The 14,680-nt window shown below is 45.2% G+C and overlaps 1 long non-coding RNA gene across 1 annotated transcript in view; it reads left to right on the forward strand.

The window, feature by feature from the left end:
- Nucleotides 1-13,293, forward strand: part of LOC309560852 — a 68,597-nt gene extending 55,304 nt beyond the window's left edge. The window contains exon 5 of the long non-coding RNA XR_014225528.1: nucleotides 13,273-13,293. This is a non-coding gene — a long non-coding RNA (uncharacterized lncRNA). The remainder of the gene's footprint in view (nucleotides 1-13,272) is intronic.
- The last annotated feature ends 1,387 nt before the right edge of the window (nucleotides 13,294-14,680 follow it).

The following is a 14,680-nucleotide window of genomic DNA, read 5'->3' on the forward strand; positions in this document are numbered from 1 at the left end:
CTGAAGGTTTGAGGGTGCTGCCTGTTCCATACTCCCCCTACTCCTCATCTAGCCTTTTAGGGGTACAAACAATAGTAATTGGGGCCTAGTGTGGTTGTGTACGTGTGATATACATACACTTTTTTGGGATCATATTTTCTATTCCGCTATTTAATCAAAAACCTTTGGGGATCAGTTAAATTGGGGGATAGTCTGTGTTGGTACGTGTGAGAGAGATCCACCTTTCCAAGTTGTTGGGGTTCATCTCATACTTCTGAAGGTTTGAGGGTGCTGCCTGTTCCATACTCCCCCTACTCCTAGCCTTTTAGGGGTACAAACAATAGTAATTGGGGCCTAGTGTGGTTGTGTACGTGTGATATACATACACTTTTTTGGGATCATATTTTCTATTCCGCTATTTAATCAAAAACCTTTGGGGATCAGTTAAATTGGGGGATAGTCTGTGTTGGTACGTGTGAGAGAGATCCACCTTTCCAAGTTGTTGGGGTTCATCTCATACTTCTGAAGGTTTGAGGGTGCTGCCTGTTCCATACTCCCCCTACTCCTAGCCTTTTAGGGGTACAAACAATAGTAATTGGGGCCTAGTGTGGTTGTGTACGTGTGATATACATACACTTTTTTGGGATCATATTTTCTATTCCGCTATTTAATCAAAAACCTTTGGGGATCAGTTAAATTGGGGGATAGTCTGTGTTGGTACGTGTGAGAGAGATCCACCTTTCCAAGTTGTTGGGGTTCATCTCATACTTCTGAAGGTTTGAGGGTGCTGCCTGTTCCATACTCCCCCTACTCCTAGCCTTTTAGGGGTACAAACAATAGTAATTGGGGCCTAGTGTGGTTGTGTACGTGTGATATACATACACTTTTTTGGGATCATATTTTCTATTCCGCTATTTAATCAAAAACCTTTGGGGATCAGTTAAATTGGGGGATAGTCTGTGTTGGTACGTGTGAGAGAGATCCACCTTTCCAAGTTGTTGGGGTTCATCTCATACTTCTGAAGGTTTGAGGGTGCTGCCTGTTCCATACTCCCCCTACTCCTAGCCTTTTAGGGGTACAAACAATAGTAATTGGGGCCTAGTGTGGTTGTGTACGTGTGATATACATACACTTTTTTGGGATCATATTTTCTATTCCGCTATTTAATCAAAAACCTCTGGGGATCAGTTAAATTGGGGGATAGTCTGTGTTGGTACGTGTGAGAGAGATCCACCTTTCCAAGTTGTTGGGGTTCATCTCATACTTCTGAAGGTTTGAGGGTGCTGCCTGTTCCATACTCCCCCTACTCCTAGCCTTTTAGGGGTACAAACAATAGTAATTGGGGCCTAGTGTGGTTGTGTACGTGTGATATACATACACTTTTTTGGGATCATATTTTCTATTCCGCTATTTAATCAAAAACCTCTGGGGATCAGTTAAATTGGGGGATAGTCTGTGTTGGTACGTGTGAGAGAGATCCACCTTTCCAAGTTGTTGGGGTTCATCTCATACTTCTGAAGGTTTGAGGGTGCTGCCTGTTCCATACTCCCCCTACTCCTAGCCTTTTAGGGGTACAAACAATAGTAATTGGGGCCTAGTGTGGTTGTGTACGTGTGATATACATACACTTTTTTGGGATCATATTTTCTATTCCGCTATTTAATCAAAAACCTCTGGGGATCAGTTAAATTGGGGGATAGTCTGTGTTGGTACGTGTGAGAGAGATCCACCTTTCCAAGTTGTTGGGGTTCATCTCATACTTCTGAAGGTTTGAGGGTGCTGCCTGTTCCATACTCCCCCTACTCCTAGCCTTTTAGGGGTACAAACAATAGTAATTGGGGCCTAGTGTGGTTGTGTACGTGTGATATACATACACTTTTTTGGGATCATATTTTCTATTCCACTATTTAATCAAAAACCTTTGGGGATCAGTTAAATTGGGGGATAGTCTGTGTTGGTACGTGTGAGAGAGATCCACCTTTCCAAGTTGTTGGGGTTCATCTCATACTTCTGAAGGTTTGAGGGTGCTGCCTGTTCCATACTCCCCCTACTCCTAGCCTTTTAGGGGTACAAACAATAGTAATTGGGGCCTAGTGTGGTTGTGTACGTGTGATATACATACACTTTTTTGGGATCATATTTTCTATTCCGCTATTTAATCAAAAACCTTTGGGGATCAGTTAAATTGGGGGATAGTCTGTGTTGGTACGTGTGAGAGAGATCCACCTTTCCAAGTTGTTGGGGTTCATCTCATACTTCTGAAGGTTTGAGGGTGCTGCCTGTTCCATACTCCCCCTACTCCTAGCCTTTTAGGGGTACAAACAATAGTAATTGGGGCCTAGTGTGGTTGTGTACGTGTGATATACATACACTTTTTTGGGATCATATTTTCTATTCCGCTATTTAATCAAAAACCTTTGGGGATCAGTTAAATTGGGGGATAGTCTGTGTTGGTACGTGTGAGAGAGATCCACCTTTCCAAGTTGTTGGGGTTCATCTCATACTTCTGAAGGTTTGAGGGTGCTGCCTGTTCCATACTCCCCCTACTCCTAGCCTTTTAGGGGTACAAACAATAGTAATTGGGGCCTAGTGTGGTTGTGTACGTGTGATATACATACACTTTTTTGGGATCATATTTTCTATTCCGCTATTTAATCAAAAACCTTTGGGGATCAGTTAAATTGGGGGATAGTCTGTGTTGGTACGTGTGAGAGAGATCCACCTTTCCAAGTTGTTGGGGTTCATCTCATACTTCTGAAGGTTTGAGGGTGCTGCCTGTTCCATACTCCCCCTACTCCTAGCCTTTTAGGGGTACAAACAATAGTAATTGGGGCCTAGTGTGGTTGTGTACATGTGATATACATACACTTTTTTGGGATCATATTTTCTATTCCGCTATTTAATCAAAAACCTTTGGGGATCAGTTAAATTGGGGGATAGTCTGTGTTGGTACGTGTGAGAGAGATCCACCTTTCCAAGTTGTTGGGGTTCATCTCATACTTCTGAAGGTTTGAGGGTGCTGCCTGTTCCATACTCCCCCTACTCCTAGCCTTTTAGGGGTACAAACAATAGTAATTGGGGCCTAGTGTGGTTGTGTACGTGTGATATACATACACTTTTTTGGGATCATATTTTCTATTCCGCTATTTAATCAAAAACCTTTGGGGATCAGTTAAATTGGGGGATAGTCTGTGTTGGTACGTGTGAGAGAGATCCACCTTTCCAAGTTGTTGGGGTTCATCTCATACTTCTGAAGGTTTGAGGGTGCTGCCTGTTCCATACTCCCCCTACTCCTAGCCTTTTAGGGGTACAAACAATAGTAATTGGGGCCTAGTGTGGTTGTGTACGTGTGATATACATACACTTTTTTGGGATCATATTTTCTATTCCGCTATTTAATCAAAAACCTCTGGGGATCAGTTAAATTGGGGGATAGTCTGTGTTGGTACGTGTGAGAGAGATCCACCTTTCCAAGTTGTTGGGGTTCATCTCATACTTCTGAAGGTTTGAGGGTGCTGCCTGTTCCATACTCCCCCTACTCCTAGCCTTTTAGGGGTACAAACAATAGTAATTGGGGCCTAGTGTGGTTGTGTACGTGTGATATACATACACTTTTTTGGGATCATATTTTCTATTCCGCTATTTAATCAAAAACCTTTGGGGATCAGTTAAATTGGGGGATAGTCTGTGTTGGTACGTGTGAGAGAGATCCACCTTTCCAAGTTGTTGGGGTTCATCTCATACTTCTGAAGGTTTGAGGGTGCTGCCTGTTCCATACCCCCCCCTACTCCTCATCTAGCCTTTTAGGGGTACAAACAATAGTAATTGGGGCCTAGTGTGGTTGTGTACGTGCGAGATACATACACTTTTTTTGATCATATTTCCTATTCCGCTATTCAATAAAAACCTTTGAGGATCAATTGAATTGCGGGATAGTCTGTGTCGGTACGTGTGAGAGAGATCCACCTTTCCAAGTTGTTGGGGTTCATCTCATACTTCTGAAGGTTTGAGGGTGCTGCCTGTTCCATACCCCCCCTACTCCTCATCTAGCCTTTTAGGGGTACAAACAATAGTAATTGGGGCCTAGTGTGGTTGTGTACGTGCGAGATACATACACTTTTTTTGATCATATTTCCTATTCCGCTATTCAATAAAAACCTTTGAGGATCAATTGAATTGCGGGATAGTCTGTGTCGGTACGTGTGAGAGAGATCCACCTTTCCAAGTTGTTGGGGTTCATCTCATACTTCTGAAGGTTTGAGGGTGCTGCCTGTTCCATACTCCCCCTACTCCTCATCTAGCCTTTTAGGGGTACAAACAATAGTAATTGGGGCCTAGTGTGGTTGTGTACGTGCGAGATACATACACTTTTTTTGATCATATTTCCTATTCCGCTATTCAATAAAAACCTTTGAGGATCAATTGAATTGCGGGATAGTCTGTGTCGGTACGTGTGAGAGAGATCCACCTTTCCAAGTTGTTGGGGTTCATCTCATACTTCTGAAGGTTTGAGGGTGCTGCCTGTTCCATACCCCCCCTACTCCTCATCTAGCCTTTTAGGGGTACAAACAATAGTAATTGGGGCCTAGTGTGGTTGTGTACGTGCGAGATACATACACTTTTTTTGATCATATTTCCTATTCCGCTATTCAATAAAAACCTTTGAGGATCAATTGAATTGCGGGATAGTCTGTGTCGGTACGTGTGAGAGAGATCCACCTTTCCAAGTTGTTGGGGTTCATCTCATACTTCTGAAGGTTTGAGGGTGCTGCCTGTTCCATACCCCCCCTACTCCTCATCTAGCCTTTTAGGGGTACAAACAATAGTAATTGGGGCCTAGTGTGGTTGTGTACGTGCGAGATACATACACTTTTTTTGATCATATTTCCTATTCCGCTATTCAATAAAAACCTTTGAGGATCAATTGAATTGCGGGATAGTCTGTGTCGGTACGTGTGAGAGAGATCCACCTTTCCAAGTTGTTGGGGTTCATCTCATACTTCTGAAGGTTTGAGGGTGCTGCCTGTTCCATACTCCCCCTACTCCTCATCTAGCCTTTTAGGGGTACAAACAATAGTAATTGGGGCCTAGTGTGGTTGTGTACGTGTGATATACATACACTTTTTTTGGATCATATTTTCTATTCCGCTATTCAATAAAAACCTTTCTAGGGCAAGATCTTAAATTACAGAAATATGAGGAGACCGTCAAATAAGGGCCGTGGCCTGGGTCGTGGTGCTGCTGGTAGAGCTCCTGTTGCAAGGAGAGGACATGGTCGATCTGTGCCAGCTACACGCACAAGTGAAACACCTTCCTCAAGTGTGAGTAGGCGACAGAACCTGCATCAGTATTTGGTAGGGCATCAAACGCCCCTAGAAGTGATGAGGCCAGAACAAGTTGAGGCGATAGTAGATTGGTTTGCTGCTGACAGTGCCTCCAGTTCCTTCACATTGTCTCCCACCCAGTCTACTGCAGAAAGGTCAGAGTTGGCACCTGCAGCCAATGTCCAACCGTCTTTCACCTCACCCCCTTGCAAATCAGGCCAGCAGTCTGAGCCCCAAGCCATACAGCAGTCTCTTATTCTTTTTGAGGACTCTGTCAGCAGGGTTTCCCAGGGCCATCCACCTAGCCCTGCCCCAGAAGTGGAAGAGATTGAGTGCAGCGATGCCCAACCACTTATTCCTCAAGATGAGTACATGCAAGGATCATCGCAGCACGTCTCCGATGATGACGAAACGCAGGTGCCAACTGCTGCGGCGTTCAGCATTGTGGAGACCGACAAGGAGGGCAGGGGTGAAGACTGGGTGGAAGATGATGTGGAGGACGATGAGGTCCTCGACCCCACATGGAATGAACGTCATGCAGGTGAACTGAGTAGTTTGGAGGAAGAGGCGGTGGTCGCACAGAGCCACCAGCACAGCAGAAGAGGGAGCAGGGTGCAGAAGCGGAGCGGCCGTGCCCTAGACACTACGCCCGCTACTGCCCAACGCAGCAAGGGAACGAGCGCACCAAAGTCAGCTCAAAGGAGTTCTCTAGCGTGGAAGTTCTTTAGAAAATGTGCTGATGACAGGACACGAGTGGTTTGCACCCTGTGCAATCAGAGCTTGAAGCGAGGCATGAACCTTCTCAACCTGAGCACAACCTGCATGATCAGGCATCTAAGTGCAAAGCACGAGCTGCAGTGGAGTACACACCTTCAAAACCAAGAAACGTCTCTGGCTCATCCTGCTTCCTCTTCTGCTGCAGTCTCGGCCGCTCCAGCCACATCTGTAGTGATACCGGCACCTGCCACCCCGCAAACAGACGATCTGTCAGCAACACCACCACCTGGGTCACCAACAACCATCTCCACAATGTCCCGTGGAAGCGTTCAGCTTTCCATCTCCCAAACACTTGAGAGGAAGAGGAAGTACCCCCCTACCCACCCGCGATCCCTGGCCCTGAATGCCAGCATTTCAAAATTATTGGCCTTTGAAATGCTGTCATTCCGTCTGGTGGAGACGCACAGTTTTAAAAACCTTATGTCGGTGGCTGTCCCACAGTACGTCGTGCCCAGCCGCCACTACTTTTCCAGGCAAGCCATCCCTTCCCTGCACAACCAAGTGGGGGAAAAAATCAGGTGTGCACTGCGCAACGCCATCTGTGCCAAGGTCCACCTAACTACGGATACGTGGACCAGTAAGCACGGTCAGGGGCGTTATATCTCCCTAACGGCACACTGGGTAAATGCAGTGGCGGATGGGCCTGAGGCGGATAGCAATTTGGCGCATGTCCTTCCACCACCGAGGATTGCAGGGCGCTTCAGTTTGCCTCCTGTTCCTAACTCCTCCTACTCCGCTTCCTCATCCTCTACCGCCTCCTCATCCGGACAGCGTAACACCTTCACCACCAACTTCAGCACGGCCAGGGGTAAACGACAGCAGGCAGTTTTACAACTTGCCTGTTTGGGGGACAAACCACACACCGCGCAGGAGTTGTGGAGGAGCATGGAACAGCAGACAAATGAGTGGTTGCTGCCAGCGAGCCTCAAGCCCGGCCTGGTGGTGTGCGATAACGGGCGAAATCTCATAGCAGCTCTGGGCCTAGCCGGTTTGACGCACATCCCTTGCCTGGCGCATGTGCTGAATTTGGTGGTGCAGAGGTTCCTTAAAAACTACCCCGATATGTCAGAGCTGCTGCAGAAAGTGCGGGCCGTTTGTGCGCACTTTCGGCGTTCTCACCCTGCTGCTGCTCGCCTGGCAGCGCTGCAGCGTAACTTCGGCCTTCCCGCTCACCGCCTCATATGTGACGTGCCCACAAGGTGGAACTCCACCTTGCACATGCTGGAAAGACTGTGCGAGCAGCAGCAGGCCATAGTGGAGTTTCAGCTGCAGCACGCACGCGTGAGTCGCTCTGCGGAACAGCACCACTTCACCACCAATAACTGGGCCTCCATGCGAGACCTGTGTGCCTTGTTGCGCTGTTTTGAGTACTCCACCAACATGGCCAGTGGCAATGACGCCGTTCTCAGCTTAACTATCCCACTTCTATGCCTCCTTGAAAAAACAATTCGGGCGATGATGGAAGAGGATGTGGCACAGGATGAGGAGGAGGAGGAGGATGAAGAGGTAACATTTCCAAGGCTTTCAGGGCAGTCATTCGCAAGGGGCTCCGAGGGTGGGTTCCTGCACACGCAAACGCCAGGGACGCAATTGTCCAGCAGGGGCACAGTTCTGGAGGATGAGGAGGATGAGGAGCTGGAGGAGGAGATGGAACCATGTTCACAGCAGGGTGGCACCCAGGCCAGCTCATGGCCATCACTGGTGCGTGGCTGGGGGGATACAGAGGACACGGACCATACACCTCCCACAGAGGACAGCCTTTCGTTGCCTCTGGGCAGCCTGGCACACATGAGCGATTACATGCTGCAGTGTCTCCACAACGACCGCTGAGTTGCCCACATTCTAACTTGTGCTGATTACTGGGTGGCCACGCTGCTGGATCCCCGTTACAAGGACAACGTACCGTCCTTAATTCACTCACTGGAGCGCGATCGCAAGATGCGCGAGTACAAGCGCACGCTGGTAGACGCCATGCTGCTGGCATTCCCATCTGACAGCGGGGCCACAGTGGAAGCACAAGGCAGAGGAGGAGGAGGAGGAGGTCGCCAACGCAACCAGGGCACCGCCAGCACCTCAGAAGGCAGGGTTAGCATGGCCGAAATGTGGAAAAGCTTTGTCAGCACGCCACAACAAACAGCAGCACCAGCAGCTCAGATGGAACGTCTTAGCAGGAGGCAGCATTTTACCAACATGGTGGAGCAGTATGTGTGCACACGCCTACATGTAGTGAATGACGGGTCTGCCCCCTTCAACTTCTGGGTCTCCAAATTGGGCACATGGCCTGAGCTTGCCCTTTACGCCTTGGAGGTGCTGGCGTGCCCTGCAGCCAGTGTATTATCTGAACGGGTATTTAGCACGGCTGGGGGCGTTATAACAGACAAGCGCAGCCGCCTGTCCAGAGACAATGTGGACAAGCTCACGTTCATTAAAATGAACCAGGCATGGATCCCACGGGACTTTTCCGTACCTTATGCAGAATAGCAATGGATACCGACCTTACCCACCCATTGTTCCATTTTTGCTCTTTCTCACTCTTTTGGGGTGTACCCTCATTTAAAATTTGTGAAAAGAAGCAGTGTTGGCTACCTCGTCCTCCTCCTCAGGGCCAGATTAATGTAGGGTCTATTGGAGCTGCAGCTCCAGGCCCCTACCTTTTATATAGGCCCCGGGTTGGCCATATTCACTGTTACCGCTCTTCTGTCACTTGTAAACACAGAAGTCTGGCTTCTATGCTCGCTTCCCCAGGCAGCACCCTCAGAACCTCCCCACACAGCGTGAAGGCCGGACAAGGAGGGACAGTTGGCGATGCATGGATGTGTTTATGGGCTTCAGAGACAGCATCCCATGTTGAATTAGGCATGCATGGCTGCACCCTTCCTCCTCTGGGTGCATGGCAAGGCACGGCCCTAAGGCCCTTCAAAATCCTCAGCACCAAGCCCATGATGCTGTTAATCCGGCCCTGGTCCTCCTCCACCGCCGCTTCCACCTACACCGCCCATAGGTGTGCGCAGCCTATTGCATTAAGGTGTGCACCCCAAAGTTGAAATACACATGCATGTGTTTGCCAGCAGGGAGAGTAATGTATCGGGGCCATGTACCTGTAGGCAAGGAGAAATAGAGCAGAGCAGGTCCCAGGGAGATCTTTCCCATCTCCTCACTGGCAATGCTATGTGCCCTAGGTGATTAGGGTGTGCCCAGGCACACCCAGCACACCCTGTGCACACGCCTATGTCACCGCCACATCCACCACCACCTCAACCTCCCTCCTACTCCATATGGGCCTCGTCCTTCAGAGATGAAGAAGAACATTGTTTTATTTTTCTGTTTTTTTTTGTTGTTTTAAGTTATTTCCCTATCCACATTTGTTTGCAGAGCACTTGCCATGCTCTTAATTACGTTTTGCTGCCATTTGCAGCACTCTAGCCCTTTCCTTTGGTGTTTTAGAGCCATTTTAGTGCCTTAAAGTTCGGGTCCCCATTGACTTCAATGGGGTTCGGTGTCCGGGAAAAGTTCGGTAAAAGTCCGGGACACGGACCCGGACTTTTTTTTAAAGTTCGGCCGAACCCGTCGAACACGGACATCTAGGTGTCCGCTCAACCCTAATGATAATGCATTAGTAAACCTGCACATTTTAGTTACAATGAACATTGTTAAATCTATATTCTGCATCTTTTAGAATCTATTGTACAATATCACTAACCTCAATATCTGATTTGTTATTCCAAAGGTACAACAATCCCAACTACTTGTAAGTACACATATCTATCTATCTATCTATCTATCTATCTATCTATCTATCTATCTATCTATCTATCTATCTATCTATCTATCTATCTATCTATCTATCTATCTATCTATCTATCTATCTATCTATCTATCTATCTATCTATCTATCTATCTATCTATCTATCTATCTATCTATCTAAATCTGTTTGTTTTGTATCTTCTTAACATTTTTATGCTGTATTAATGATATCTCTATTAAATTTGTTATTCCGTAGCTACAAATACTTCTATGACAACAGGTCAGTAACATGGTAATCTATAAAACTTTTCAGCTGCAATATCTATCTATCTGTCTATCTGTCTGTCTGTCTCTCTGTCTGTCTGTCTGTCTGTCTGGCCCTTAAAGTGATCTATATATCTATGTAGCACTACCCCCACAGGAGCCGCTGGTTGAATTGGGTCCTCTGTTTTTACCTTGACCTCTACAAAGACCTCTGTACCTCTGACACCTTGGGTATACCCGTCAACAGACACAAATTGACAATGTTTGGTAAATGCCTCAGGGTCACCCTGAAATGAGACTCAAGACCTTGGAGTATGATAACAAGTTATATTAGGAATATGAATATCAAAAATAAAAGGAAATCACAATGCAGTACATGTTTTACATGCCGGCTCAAAAGTATTGCACGAACTACTTTTAAAGTCGCCGCAACTGTAGTCGCGGCAGTGGAAACGGGCCGAATTGAAATCAATGGCTTTTGACTTGCTGTGCGACTTGACATGTGTCAAGTCGCACAGCAAGTCGCACTAGTGGAAATCGGCACTTAGTCCCCTAGAGTCACTTCCAGTGAGGAGGCCTGGGCCTAGGCTAGAATGCAATGACAGTAAAATAACTATAAACTCTTGACTAAATAGGGTAACAAGCACTCTAATGCAGTCTTTAAAGTAAATCTTGAGCCAGCCACGTTGGAGCTCCTGAAGAAGTTTAAGAAATAAAGAAAATGTTTTCTGTAATAAAGAAATGGTTGCAGAACACTGAGTTCCCAAGGGCACTGAGTGATAAAGTGTATAGCAAGGGGTTAATTTTCAGGAGTATATTATGAGATGTATCTCGGATGTTCAGGGTTAACATTCTAAACAGCAGAATTGTTGCAGAACATCAAAGGATAGTTGGTATAGCACAATATTTGTAGAATCAGGTCTTCTTCGGTGATGAATGGGGGCCCCCTTTAAGATGAAACAATTTCAGGTGTACCTCTGAAGTATTCAGGCCACAGTACCTCTGCGATGCAGCAAAAGCATTTATATAGACTCAGCAGCATCACAGCAGAAATCAGCAGATCTGGGTCTCCAGCACTAGGCCTCAGGATGATCGCTGGCTCCCGCACACAGTGAGATGGATGCAGACTTGTCTTAGCAGATGGCAGCAGATTAATTCATTCTCCTGAACTGACAGTCCCTGTCTCTACTGTAATGCACAGTCTTCTCCTTGATCTTTCTCACTGTCTCCCTCCCAGACAGGGCCTGCATTTCCTCCCACACCAGTCTTCTTTCCCAGATATTGTGCTATCTATCTATCTATCTATCTATCTATCTATCTATCTATCTATCTATCTATCTATCTATCTATCTATCTATCTATCTATCTATCTATCTATCTATCTGTCTGTCTGTCTGTCTGTCTGTCTGTCTGTCTGTCTGTCTGTCTGTCTGTCTGTCTGTCTGTTTTTCTGGCCCTTAAAGTGATCTATATATCTATGTAGCACTACCCCCGCAGGACCTGCTGGTTGAATTGGGTCCTCTGTTTTTACCTTGACCTCTACAAAGGCATCTGTAACTCTGACACCTTGGGTATACCCGTCAACAGACACAAATTGACAATGTTTGGTAAATGCCTCAGGGTCACCCTGAAATGAGACTTAAGACCTTGGAGTATGATAGCAAGTTATATTAGGAACATGAATCTAAAAAATAAAAGGAAATCACAATGCAGTACACGTTTTGGCATATACAGTTTCAAATATCAATCAATGCAGTAGGAGTGCCTCCTTAGGTTTTGATAAAACTGCATAAACTGTAGCTTTCTCCACTGGAAATGAACAACATAAGGCGACAGTGAATTTGGTATCAATAGAAAAAGGACTTAGTCACCTAGAGTCACTTCCAGTGAGGAGGTCTGGTCCTAGACTACAATGCAATGACAGTAAAATAACTATAAACTCTTGACTGAATAGGGTAACAAGCACTCTAATGCAGTCTTTAAAGTAAATCTTCAGCCAGCCAGGTTGGAGCTCCTGAAGAAGTTTAAGAAATAAAGAAAATATTTTCTGTAATAAAGAAATGGTTGCAGAACACTGAGTTCCCAAAGGGCACTGGGTGGCAAAGTGTATAGCAAGGGGTTAATTTTCAGGAGTATATTATGAGATGTATCTCGGATGTTCAGGGTTAAAATTCTAAACAGCAGGATTGTTGCAGAACATCAAAGGATATTTGGTACAGCACAATATTTGTAGAATCAGGTCTCCTTCGGTGATGACCGGGGGCCCCATTTAAGAAGAAACAATTTCAGGTGTACCTCTGAAGTATTCAGGCCACAGTACCTCTGCGATGCAGCAACAGCATTTATACAGACTCAGCAGCATTACAGCAACAATCAGCAGATCTGGGTCTCCAGCACTAGGCCTCAGGATGATCGCTGGCTCCCACACACAGTGAGATGGATGCAGACTTGTCTTAGAAGATGGCAGCAGATTCATTCATTCTCCTGAACTTACCGGCCCTGTCTCTACTGTAAAGCACAGTCTTCTCCTTGATCTTTCTCACTGTCTCCCTCCCAGACAGGGCCTGCATTTCCTCCTACGCCAGTCTTTTTTCCCAGACTCCCCTCTGGATTCCCGGGTTTTCTAGTTTATATCACACCTCCCATACAACAGCAGGCCTTAAAATACGTAGGGGGTTCTTCACTGTCAGAGCAGTAAGGATGTGGAATTCTCTTCCACAAGCAGTCGTATCAGCAGGGAGAATCGATAGTTTCAAAAGATTATTGGATGGGCACCTTAAAGACCACAACATACAGGGGTATTCAATGTACGGTTAACAGCAAACACACACATCATAGGTTGAACTGGATGGACTGATGTCTTTTTTCAACCTCACAAACTATGTAACTATGTAGCAGGCTGGTCTTTGATGTCCTTTTGGGTTGGTTTAACATTGGAGTTCTTTCTGTCTGGAACCACAACTCCCAAAATACAATCCTCTTAACTGATGAATAATCCAAGTTCATAAAGCTCCATCTTGTGGCAGAAAAAAAGAACTTCTTGCCATAAAGATTACCTATGATAATGCATTAGTAAACCTGCACATTTTAGTTACAATGAGCATTGTTAAATCTATATTCTGCATCTTTTAGAATCTATTGTACAATATCACTAACCTCAATATCTGATTTGTTATTCCAAAGGTACAACAAGCCCAACTACTTGTAAGTACACATACTTATCTATCTATCTATCTATCTATCTATCTATCTATCTATCTATCTATCTATCTATCTATCTATCTATCTATCTATCTATCTATCTATCTATCTATCTATCTATCTATCTATCTATCTATCTATCTATCTATCTATCTATCTATCTATCTATCTATCTATCTATCTATCTATCTATCTATCTATCTGTCTGGCCCTTAAAGTGATCTATATATCTATGTAGCACTACCCCCGCAGGAGCCACTGGTTGAATTGGGTCCTCTGTTTTTACCTTGACTTCTACAAAGACCTCTGTACCTCTGACACCTTGGGTATACCCGTCAACAGACACAAATTGACAATGTTTGGTAAATGCCTCAGGGTCACCCTGAAATGAGACTCAAGACCTTGGAGTATAATAACAAGTTATATTAGGAATATGAATATCAAAAATAAAAGGAAATCACAATGCAGTACATGTTTTGGCATATACAGTTTCAAATATCAATCAATGCAGTAGAAGTGCCTTCTTAGGTTTGGATAAAACTGCATAAACTGTAGCTTTCTCCACTGGAAATGAACAACATAAGGGGACAGTGAATTTGGTATCAATAGAAAAATGACTTAGTCGCCTAGAGTCACTTCCAGTGAGGAGGCCTGGTCCTAGGCTACAATGCAATGACAGTAAAATAACTATAAACTCTTGACTAAATAGGGTAACAAGCACTCTAATGCAGTCTTTAAAGTAAACCTTCAGCCAGCCACGTTGGAGCTCCTGAAGAAGTTTAAGAAATAAAGAAAATGTTTTCTGTAATAAAGAAATGGTTGCAGAACACTGAGTTCCCAAGAGCACTGGGTGACAAAGTGTATAGCAAGGGGTTAATTTACAGGAGAATATTATGAGATAAAAACAATATTACACTGTGCTAGATCAATATGACTAAAAGAGTAGTGTATCAGCAGCAAGCATGAAAACAGTTGTGGAACCTCAACCGAAACAAAAATGGGAAACAGGATATGTAGCACTTGATACAAACAATCACAGAAATTAAATAATGATAATAATCATTCCATACAAAGATGGCGTCATGTGTTTAAAATTATATAAGTCCGAAGACAGAGGGGCCTCTGAAACCATCCCATACACCAAATATTACAGTGGCCTCTTACCAGCTGAAGTTGATCCCCAGTACAAGGATCCACAAATGCTTCTTATAGGTAATCCTCACTACTGCAGATAGGTGGATGGATGGTCCCTCTTATTAAAAAAGAATAGCGAGCAAATGCAAAAGAAATTACTACCAAATCTGAAGAGAGTCCATAAATAAAAATGGGGGTTTGGTCCCACCATATGGCCATATCGTGCTCAAGCCCACTACTGCGTCAAAGTACCCCA

Source organism: Pelophylax lessonae (assembly GCF_965119305.1).
Source record: "Pelophylax lessonae genome assembly, chromosome: 7".
Classification (NCBI taxonomy): Eukaryota; Metazoa; Chordata; class Amphibia; order Anura; family Ranidae; genus Pelophylax; species Pelophylax lessonae.